The following is a 12,067-nucleotide window of genomic DNA, read 5'->3' on the forward strand; positions in this document are numbered from 1 at the left end:
CTGGGGCGGATGGGTGGCTCAGTTCGTTAGAGCACGAGCTCTGGGCATCAAGCCTGCCAGTTCCATTCCCACATGGACCAGCAAGCTGTGCCCTCTGCAACTAGAATGAAGTCAATGAGCTGCCGCTGAGCTCCAGGGTGGCCAGATGACTCAATTGGTTGGAGCGCAGACTCTCAACCATAAGGTTGCCTGTTCAACTTCCGCAAGGGATGTGGGCTGTGCCCCCTGCAACTAACAATGGCGACTGGACCTGGAGCTGCACCCTTCACAACTAAGATCGAAAGGACAACAACTTGATGGAGCTGATGAGTCCTGGGAAAAACACTGCTGTTCCCCAATAAAAATAAATAAATAAATAAACACCTTAAAAAAACAAAGGAAATCCTGCCTTTTGCAACAACCTAGTGAACCATGAGGTCATTATGGTAAATGAAATAAGACAGTCACAAAAATACAAACATTTCATGATTCCACTTCTCTGAGGTAGCTAAGGTAGTCAACCTCTTAGAAAGAACGATGGTGATTATCGGGCTAGCGGAAGAGAAAAGTGGGGAAAGGGAAGTTGTTTAATTGAAATAGAGTTTCAGTTTTACAGGACGAAAAATTGCCAGAGATCTGTTGCACAACAAAGTACATGTAGTTAACACTACTGTTCGTGTCAACCTCAGAATGGCTAAGACGGTAAATGCTGGGTGTTCTTTACCACAATAAAAAATAAACCATTAACAAGGTAGAGCTGAGTTTAAAAAAAGAGAAAAAAAAAAGAGTTTGTCACAAAAACAAAAAACCAGAACATAGTTACAAATTATGGTATATTTTTACATATTTATATTACAAAATTTACAAGTGAATGTGTTTGTAAACACATATGTAAACTCGGTTCCCCAGTAGCTGGTGGGGAGGGGTTGGCCTGGCAAGAATTGGACCTCAGACCCTCTGGTTGCTATGGGTTACATACACATTGCAAGATCCAGAAGGACTGAAATATTAATAGGATTAAAGTTAATAGCTATTAATTTAATATTTAATCAGCACTTATGTACTTACCAGGCTCTTTAGAGGAATTACTTAATTTAATCCTTAACAAGCATGAAGGGAGATATCCCCATTTCCTGTGGCCTAGGATATTTGTTACAAAGGAGCCTGACTCAGAGACTGCTTACCCAAGATCACAGACTCAGAAGCAGCAGGGACCATTAATTCAGGTGTCTTTAGCTCCAGAGCCTGAATGCAAAACAGTGACTCCAGGTTGGTGAGCTGTCAAGGCCCCAGGAAGCCAGACAGCATTGGAGGAACTGGACTGAGGGCTGGGGTGGCAGAAAAGGGGTGGCAGATAGAAGATAGTCTGACTCAAGTCCCATAGACCTGTCAGAAGCCAGCATGTGGGCCCCTAACACACCTTAGGAAAAGGGGTGCTCATAGGACGGGAGGGTGGAGAGACAGATGAGCAGACCTGCTGTTCAGAGGCTTCAGCTCATGGGAGAGCATTGTCTTTATTGGAGACTCCCCTTCAGGTAAATTATCTTTATAATCCCTTTGTCAAGGGATGATAGACCCATTTTACAGGTGGAGCAAGTGCTCAGGGACATAAAGATTTGCCCAAGGGCTCCCAGCAAGTTGGTGCCAAATCAGGCCTTCCAGCACAGCTGGATCTGCTCTCAAATTGCTCAGGACCAAAAAGCCAGGTACCATCTCTAATTCCTCTCCTCTCCTCACATGCAAAATATGAGGAATCTCCACTGGTTCTTCCGAAATACAACCCAGGACTTTCTGCTTATCCACTCTGCCACCATTTCAGCCCAGACTGCCATCATCACTCACCTGGACTATTCTAGCAGCTTCCTCTCTAACCGCCCACACCACTGCATCCAGAGAGAAGAAAGGAAGGAAGGGAGGGAGGGAGGAAGAGAGAAAGAGAAAGGAAAGGGAAAAGAAAACAAAAAATCAGAACATGCCATTTTCCTCTTCCGCACTAAAACTTCCCATTGCCCTTGAACTAAACATCTAAGCATTTTACTCCATTTACAGGGCCCTGCCTGGAGGCGTCTCATTCCCCCTCACTGTGCTCTAGCTTTTTTTGACCCACTTTTAGTCTTTCAAGCTCTTCCATGCCCCAGGACCTTTGCTTTTTCTGCTACTTCTGACCAGCCCCCTCTTCTGGGAGATTCACACAGCTCAAAGTTTGCTGCTACCCAGAGGCTTTCCCCTGACCACCTGGAAGCCCCCAGTCATTGTATCCTATTACCTTGTTTCTTTGTAGCATTTACCACTGTCAGAGATTCTCTTATTTACCTCTATATTGTAGTCTGTCTGTTCTACTAGAACTGAGCAGGGATCAGCACATTTTTTTGTAAAGGATCAGGGAGTAAGTATTTCAGGTTTTTGGGCCCTATGTCTCTGTTGCTGCTACTCAACACTGCCTTTATAGCTTGAAAACAGCTGTAGACAATACATAAATGAATAGGTATGGCTGTGTTCCAATAAAACTTTATTCACCAAAAACAGAGAGCAGGCCAGATTTAGCCCGTGAGCCTTAAGAGTGCTGACCTCTGCAAAGGCTATGAGTCCCAGAGGGCAAGTACCTGGTCTGCCTCCTTCACAGCTGATGTTCCAAGGGCTCACTCCGTGGGAATCCAAATATCGGTTAAATTAATATATAGGATGTAGGAGGTGGCACATGGGAGGTGCCTGATACAAAGTGAAGACAAATGTTCGTAGGTATAAAGCTGTTTTGTCCCCCACAACAATGTAATTTCCATTTTACAAACAGGGAAACTGAGGCCCAAACCAGCTCAAGTTGCAAAGTCAGGTTTGTCTGTAGTCCCTGAGTCACCTGCTTCATTCCAGAGAGCTTTTGGTGGTTTTTCAGTGGTCAGGTGACCACGACAAATGTCTGCCAAATCAATGGGGGAAAGGATACTTACAGCTTTGGGAACCTCCACAGTGACTGGCTGGACCACCAGAGAAGCCCTCCCCTACCTAGAAATAGGCTCATTCCTTGATCAAAGGGAATGGATCTTCCAGAAAACCAGGTTCAGCTCTTGTGGGCATTCACTCCACCTTACCTCTTTAGTCTAGAGTGCAGTGTTCACAGACCTCTCACAGGAAAAGATTTGACAGGCTTGAGCTCCCTGCTTCCCAGGCCACATTCCCACCTCCAGCTGGAGGGCCACACTCCACAGGCCAGGAGAGAGAACACAGAGGCCAGAGGCCAGGAGAGGGAACACTTCACAGAGGCTGGAGAGCCCTACTCCAGAGTCCAGGAGAGGCCAGTGTCAGCCTAACCAAGGTCCAGGCAGCTCAAAGCACCAGGGCTAGTGGAGGGGTGGCCACGTGTCCTGAGCTATGGTCAGTCAGAAGGCCAGTGCTGAGTCACACCACATGCTGGGGAATTAGTCACAGCCACCCAGCTCTCCTGGGGCCAGGCCCAGCAGAGGCCCCCAGCGGTAGAAGCAGCACTCGAGGGTTTAATGGAGATACTTTGCCACTCTTACCCCAGACCGGAGTCCAGCCCGGAAGAACACAAGCACAGGCTTTGCAAACTCTCTCTCTGGGCTTGAGGGACCAGGAACTGATCTGGGGAAACCACACTGGAGTGTGATGGGTAGACCTGCCTGCAACTTGCGAGGCCCTTGAGCAAGCTGATCGCTTTCTGTTTGAGGTCACATTTGGGGCATGATGCCAAGCTTGGTGGGTTTTTCCTTCAAACAACCCTTAAGTCAGTTAGCTGATCTGCTCTGGGCAGGTCACCTCCACCTCTCTCCTAGACAGCTGCCCAGCCCCCTTCCCGGGCTGCCACTCAGCCCTCTCCCCTCCTATTCTCTACACAGCAGTGGGAAGGATCTTCTTGGAATCCAAATCTGATCCTCTGACTTCCTCCACACCCTATCGCACACACCTGAATGGCTTCTCAGTGCTCTCAGGATAAACCTCACCCCTATGCTCATAGCCCTGTCCACATCAGCTTTTGCCACTCACTCCTTTGCTCACCCCAGCTGAACGCCATCCTGGATACTCCCAGCCTCTTCCTGCCTAAGACTTGTGGTAGCCAGCCTCCAAGTGGGCCCCTAACATTCCCCACCTCCAGGATTCATGCCCTTGTGGAATCCCTCTCCTACAGAACCAAGGCCAGTCTGTGTGGCCAAGAGAATATGGTAGAAGCAAAGGTACATGAGGCTAGGTCATAAAAGCCATTCTAAGACTAGGTCATAAAAGCCATTACAACACCAGCTTGTGCTCATGGGGGAATACAGCCACCACATTGTAAGGATGCTCAAGCAGCCCTTCAGGGAAGCCCACGGGAAGAGGAACCAATTTGTCTGCCAGGTGAGTGAACCACTTTGGAAGTGATTCCTCCAGCCCTAGTCAAGCTTTCAATTACTCAGCCGCAGCTAATATCTGACTCTACCTTCATGAGAGGCCTCAACCTGGAGCTGCTCAGTTTTGCCACTCCCAAATTCCCAACCCACAGAAACCCTGACGGATAATACTTGGGTGTTGTTCTAAGCCACTAGACTTTGGAGATTTTTGTTATGCAGCCCTAGATAATTTTTGCAAGGCTTCTGTACTTGCTGTACCCTTAGCCTGGAAAGCCCAGCTGCTCCATGTGCCCACTTCCCTGCTTGGAGAATCTAATCATTCTTCCTATTGTGGCTCAACCATCACCTCCTCCAAGGAGCCTTTCCTTTCCTCCTCCACAGCTCTTTCTTCCAGAGTCTTTACTCCAACTGACAATCACATATTTTAGGGTGATGGTTTATGTCAGTCATACCCCCACCTATGCCCAACAAACTGCCCAGGATACAGCTGCCATGTAATAAAGACTTAGGGAGCATTCAAGGACGAGGATACAATGCCTGTTCCCCCACATTAAATGCTCAGTCTGCAAATATCTATCAAAAAACCAATGCACATATCCTTTTATTCAGCTATTCTACTTCCAAAAATCTCTGCTAAGATTCACTCACCCACATGTGCAAAATGAGAAGTCGACACAGCTATTCACTGAGACTTGACTATAGCAAAAGAGGAAAGAACCTAGTTCTCCAGTGATGAGCTAAAGAAATTGTGGTCCATTTACATAGTGATAGATGCCACACACAAAAAACAAACCAAAAGGATATTTACCCATATAATATCAGAAATTGTTTCCTATCTGTAAATGAAAATAAAATGCAAGATGTAGAACAGAATGCATAGTGTGCTACTGCTTATATTAAAAAAGGGGTGTATTATGTGTATTTACTCCTCTATACATAAAACCTTGGGAAAGAAACCAGAAATGGATAACTTCCTGGAGATAAGGAATGTTAACTAGCAGGGTGAGAGCTGTGGGCAGGAAGAATTTTTCTGAATATCTTTTTGCCCTTTTGGAATGCCGGACCGTATGGCTGTGTTATTTATGTCAAACAAAAACAACTGGAAGAGCAGTGGGGAAAGGATGGTCTTCTCAATAAATGATGCTGGGTCTGTTGGACGGTCATATGGAAGAAAGTGAACCTTGATCCTTTCCTCACACCGTATACAAAACTTAATTACAAACATCTTGTAGATCTTAATGGGAAAGCAAAGTCAAGAGAGCTTTTAAATAAGACATAAAACACCTTTGTGAGTTTGGGGTAGGCAAGTGTTTCTTTAACAGGACACAAAGCACATTAAGCATCAAGGAAAATATGAAGGCTGTATTAAAATGAATTTGTTCATCAAAAGATAATACTCAAAGACAAACCACAGATTATCTGTCATCAACCAAGGACTCGTATCTACAATACACATAGAACTCCTTCAAATTAATAAGAAAAAGACAGACAATCCCCTTTTTATTAAGTAGACAAAAAAAGTTGAACAGGCACATCACCAAAGAGAATAATCCAAATGTCCAAGACCCACACAGAAAGCTGCTTAACTGCATTAGTCATCAGGAAAATGCAAAATGAAACCTCAATGCAATGTCAGTTTCCACCCACACCAAGATGGCTTAAACAAAAAAAGGAAAATTGGCAAATGTTAGCAATACCAGAACTCTCCTGTATTGCGGGGGAATCCAAAATTGTATCGTCACTTTGGAAAACAATTTGGGCTCATCTTCTAAAGGTAAACACACACCTGCCCTCTGACCCAGCACCACTCCTGGAATAAGTGCTCATATCCACCAAATGACACGTACAAAAATGTTCATAGCAGCTTTATTCACAGTAGCCAAAAACTGAAGACCACATAAACCTCCAATACCAATAGAACAATAAGCAGTTACCTATTTCATACAGTGGAATACGATACACTGGGGCCACAAACCTTTTCTGTAAAAGGTCAGATAGTAAATATTTTAGGATTTGTGGGCCATACTCTCTGTCACAACTCATCACTGCTATGGTAGTGTGAAAGCAGCCACAGATGATTTTGTAAATGAGTGGGCACAGCTATGCTCCAATAAAACTTTATTGACACTGAAACTAGAATTTCATGCTATTTCCACATGTCACAAAATACAGTTTTCTTTTCATTTTTTCCCAACCACTTAAAAATGTGAAAACTATTTTTAGCTCAGTCCATACAAAGACAGGCTGTGGGGTGAATTAGGCCCACAGACCGTAGTTTGCAGAATCCTGTTATTTAGCCTCAAGAATGAACACTCTACAACTCCATGCAAAACTACAAACAAATCTCAAAAACATTATGCTGCATGAAAGAAGCCAAGCATAAAATAGTACATACCGCCTGATTTTGTTTATGTAAATTCACCCCACTTCTCTCACCCACTTCAAGCTGGGGCTTCCTTTCTCCCTTCCTTTCAAGACATTTATGTATATCCCACTTTGCCTCCCTCAGCCTAGCCAGCCCTCATCAGTCTCCCTGAGTCCCATGGCCACAGCCTGTTATAGCCACCAGGCCCTAGACAAAAAACAGTAGGGAGACCTGGGTGAGTCACCCACCTTCTGGAACAAGAAGTGAAAAACACAACCGCATCCGCTCCTGAACTGCAAAGAAAATCGTCCACGCCACACCGAGCAGGGATGAGAACTGGGCCTGCCCCAGCCATTAAATCTGAGAGACTTCACGTGAAACGCCTCCTCTCAGGAAATAACCACAAATTAACCACAACTGCCTCTCCAAAGACAATCACCAAGTTATTAAAGCTACCTGGCAAACAGACGTGGACAGAGAGTGTCTCCAACCAGGGCACTCAGGATGTCTCTAGAAGTTTCCTCAGTCTCCCAGCTGTGGCCTAGCAGTCCTGAACCAGCTGACCGGGTGGAAGGAGCCAGAAGGGCACCTGCTGTTCCTCCACCTGAGCACTACTGACATTTGGGGCCTAATAATCCATTGTCAGGGGAGACTGTCCTGACTGTGCATTGCGGAGCTTAGCAACATCCCTGACCTCTATACACTAGATGCCAGTAGCACCCCTACCCTCTGGTGGGACAACCAAAAATGTCCCCAGACACTGCCAGATGTTCCCCTTGGGGGTGTGGAATCACCCTGGATAAGAATGACTGATTTAGCCAGAAGGAAATGACAAAGCAATGACCTTGTGTTTTATTTCCTCTAGGCAATATCTTACAGCCCTAAGTCAGCCTCAAACCAGTATTTTAAAAACTGTAAGTCATGGGCAGCCGGTTGGCTCAGTTGGTTAGAGCGCAGTGCTCATGACACCAAGGTCGCCAATTCGATTCCCACATGGGCCAGTGAGCTGCACCCTCCACAACTAGATTGAAAACAACAACTTGACTTGGAGCTCATGGTCCTGGAAAAACACACAGTTCCCCAATATTCCCCAATAAAATTTAAAAACAAAACAAAACAAAAATGCTGTCATGGATGGTTCACATCAGAAGTGGCGCAGAGTAAAAATGCAGAGTCCTGGGCGCTGAAATCAGATTCTCTGGGGTGGTAGGGCCCAGGAAGCTGTATTTTCTCACAAGCTCCCCACTTGTGAAAATTTAAGAAGCATTTTTCCCCCAGCTTTACTGAGGTATAATGGACAAATAAAAATTGCATATATTTAAGGTGTACCAAATGACGATTTGCTATATGTATACATTGTGAAATGTTTACCACGATCCCCGTAATTAACACATCCATCACCTCACTTAGTTACTATTTTCTGTGTGTAGTGAGAACACTTGTCTCAGCAAATTCCAATTATGCAATACAGTATTATTAACTATAATCACCACGCTATACATGAGATCCTCAGAACTTATTCATCTTATGACTGGAAGTGTGTGCCCTTTGACTAACATCTCTCCAATCCCTCCATCCCCCAGCTCCTGGCAACCACCATTCTACTCTCTGATTTGCTGAGTTCGATTTTTTCAGATTCCACATATAAATGAGCTCATACAGTATTTGCCTTTCTGTGTCTGGCTTATTTCACTTAGCTTATTGTCCCCCAAGTTCACCCCTATGGTTGCAAATGGCAGGATTACCTTTGTTATGGCTGAATAATATTCCATTGTGTGTGTGTATATCACATTTTCTTTATTTACCTATCTTGGCTACTATGAATAGTGCTGCAATGAACGTGGGGGTGCAGATATCTCTTAAAGACACTGTTTTCATTTCCTTTGGATATATACCCAGAAGTGGGGTTGCTGGATCATATGGTAGTTCTATTTTTAATCTTTTGAGGAACCTCCATACTGTTTTCCATAATGGAAACTTTCTAACATTGTATTATATATTTATTCTTACAGACTGTCTCTCCTGCTAGAATGTGAGATCTCTGAGGGTAGGAATAAAATAGACCATTCAATATATATGTATTTTGAGAGCTCCTAATTCTTTTTTCACAAGCTTATTGAAGTAAAGTTTACATACCACAAAAATTTCACCCCTTTTAAGTGTAGAAATTAAATTTTTAGTAAATTTGCCAGGTTGTGCAACTATTGCCACAATCCAGTATTAGAATATTTTCATCACCCCAATAAAAGCCCTCATGCCTGTTTATAGTTAATCCCTGTTCCTACCTCCAGCCCCAGGCAACCACTAATCTACTTTCTGTCTCTACAGATTTGCCTCTTATGGACATTTCACGTAATGGAACCATATGTGATCTTTTGTGTCTGTCTTCTTTCACCCAGCAAAATTAAGTTTCATCCATGTTATTGGGTGTATCAATATTGTGTTCCTTTTCATTACTGAGTCTTATTCCATTGAATGGATGAACCACATTTGTTTATCCATTCACCAGGTGATGGACATTTGAGTTGTTTCCACTTTGGGGCTATTATGGAAAATGCTGCCTGAGCATTTGCATAAAATTTTTATTGTGGACATACATGTTCACTTCTCTTCGGTATATACCTGGAGTCAAATTTCTGGTTCATATAGTAAGTTTGTGTTTGCCTTTGTAAGAAAATGCCAAACAGTTTTCCAAAGTGGTCGTACCGTTTTGCATTCCAGGTTGGGATTATTAACACATCCATTTTACAGGCGATGAAACCAGGTGAGCATTCTTGTTCTCCACCAAAGTGGTGACAGTATTAACCTGTTTCATGTTTCTCTTTAAAGAATGCACTCAATACTTATACCACAATTGCCGCTTTGAAACAATGCTTCAGAAATCTATTTACTAAATGGGACCTTGTTTGAATTCTGATTCAAATAAACGAAATGTTAAAACTGAAACAGATGGGGGAAACTTAACACTGTTACTTTAGACAAGTATAATCATGATACTGTAGTTTTAAAGATAAAAAGTGGCATATTTACAAATGAAATGTGATGTCCTCCAATTTTCTTAAAGACAGCCAATGAGTAATAATTGATTCAGACAAGAATGGATGCTAAAAGAGTAAAAGTTTGCTTAGTAATAGGATATATACAGTATCTCAAAGTACCACCCCACAAGGTACTTAATAATGACAAAAGGGGAAATACTTAAAGTGGAGAAACTTGACAGATACCACCAAGTGATCAAAGTTAACATGGCTAGCAATGGGACTAACTGACAAAAACATTACTTCGTAGTATTTCTGCCCAAAAATGCATAGTCTTAATGTAATCATGACGAAATATCAGACAAATCCAAATTGAAAGACATTCTACCAAGTAACTGACCAGTCTTTTTCAAAAATGTCAAGGTCATGAAAGATAAAGTTTCAGAAATTTTTCTGAGTGACAGAGACTGAAAAGATAACTGAATGCAACACGTGGTCTGGGATTTTCTTCTGCTGTGAAGGTCAGTAATAGAACAATTGGTGAAATCTGATTAAAGTTTATAGATTTTCTGATTTTGATAATTTTACTGAAGTTATATAGGAGGATGCCTTGTTCTTAGGAAACACAGAAAGTATTTAGGTAGGTGGATGGATGGATGGATGGATGGACGGACGGACGGACGGATAGATGGACAGACAGGAGCCTGGACTCCTAGTAAACAGGGATCTGTCCTTCTTACCCAGGACCAATTTCTTCTGAAACCCTTTTATATGTGAAATCCGTTTTTCTTTCTTAAGTTACTAATATTTTGTGCTGTCATTTGCAGCTGATATCATTATTAAAAGAAATGTTCCAAAAATCATGAAGTGATATGTGGAAGCTACCATGTCATCATCATGATAATGATGGTGAGACAGGATTTTTTGTTGTATTGGCAGCATAATGCCAAGAGAGTTCGGCTGCCCAGAGGCTGCAGAAAGCAGAGATGCATAAGGTAGAATTGTTAACAGCCACACGTGGCTATTTGCATTTAAATTAATTAAAGTTAATATTTAGTTCCTGCTTCACTCTAGCCACATTTCAAGTGCTAAATAGCCCACAAGTGGGCAGGGCAGATATGGCATAGTTCCATCCGTGCAAAAAATTCTACTGAGATTCTGGAGTCTAGGACTTTCTCAGAATATGGTCCCAAGTCAATGCCTGGCCATGCTTGATGGAGAATGTGCATTGAGTGGGTCACTACAGACCTACTCAATCAGCATCTCTCACCGCAGAGCCTCAGAACCTGCATTTTAATAGGTTCTTCCAGGTGATTTGGATACTTCCTAATATCCAACAACAGCTAGTAGGGGAAAAGGAGGTGAAAGTCATCTTGCATCCCCTGTGGGTTGGTTCCTCCTAGTCTAGGCTCCAAGATTTGAGAGATATCAGCAAAGTAGATCTTCAGGATATTGAGGAAGATCAGATGTGACTGTGATCTTCAATCAAGAACTGCCTGGGTTCAAATCCCAATCCCTCCATTCATACGCTGTATGACCTTGGCCAGAGAACTTTGTGCCTCAGTTTCCTTACTGTCAGAGTGCTGACAGTAGTGCCTATTCTACGGAGTAGAGTATCCCAAAACTGTTGCCTCTCCTATTCTATTTTATTCACAACATTTAACATTCACTGAAATGATCATTATTTGCCTTTGCTTTCATTTGACAAACATTTATTGAACACCTACTGTGTGTTAGCCACTGTTCTGGGGCCCAGCAGTGAAGATAGACAGCAACCCCTGCTGTTGTGGAACTGGCACTCTAAAAGGGGGCGATAGAAAATAAATGGGATGAAGCAAAGTGTGTTGCATGTTAGAGTAGCAAGGGAGGTAAATAGAATAAGAAACGCGTGCATGGCGTGGCCAGAAGCCTCACCAGGGTGTGATATTTGAATATAGACCTGAAGGAGGAGAGGAGTCACAAAGATGTCTGGGGAAAGATCATTCCAGGCAGAGGAAACAGCAGGTGCAAAGGCCCTGTGGTGGGAATGTGCCAAGTGCTGTTTAAGATGCTAGACACCCAGTGGTGAATAAGATGGATGCAGTACTATCTTCAAGGTGCTCATATTATAATAGGGAGAGACAGAAAAACTGATATATGATACACCGCCAGGTGAAAAGCAGGAAAGGGGCTAGATAGAGAGGGAAGAAGGTGGTCATGACAGGCTTCTCTGAGAAGCTGGCATTTGAGCAGAGGCCTAACGGACAGAGGAAGCACAAAGGTATTTGGGGGAAATTTATCAACTCTGGCCTGGCCTATGCCTCTTCCTCCTCCCAATCTCAGCTAGGGCTCAGGTTTCCAAACAGAGGTTGTCTCTGAACTGCTGAAGGGGAATTCCGATGGGGGTGCAGTCCTCTCAGCCTCAT

Source organism: Rhinolophus sinicus, chromosome 15, assembly GCF_057876585.1.
Source record: "Rhinolophus sinicus isolate RSI-liver-muscle chromosome 15, RSI-T2T, whole genome shotgun sequence".
Taxonomy (NCBI): domain Eukaryota; kingdom Metazoa; phylum Chordata; class Mammalia; order Chiroptera; family Rhinolophidae; genus Rhinolophus; species Rhinolophus sinicus.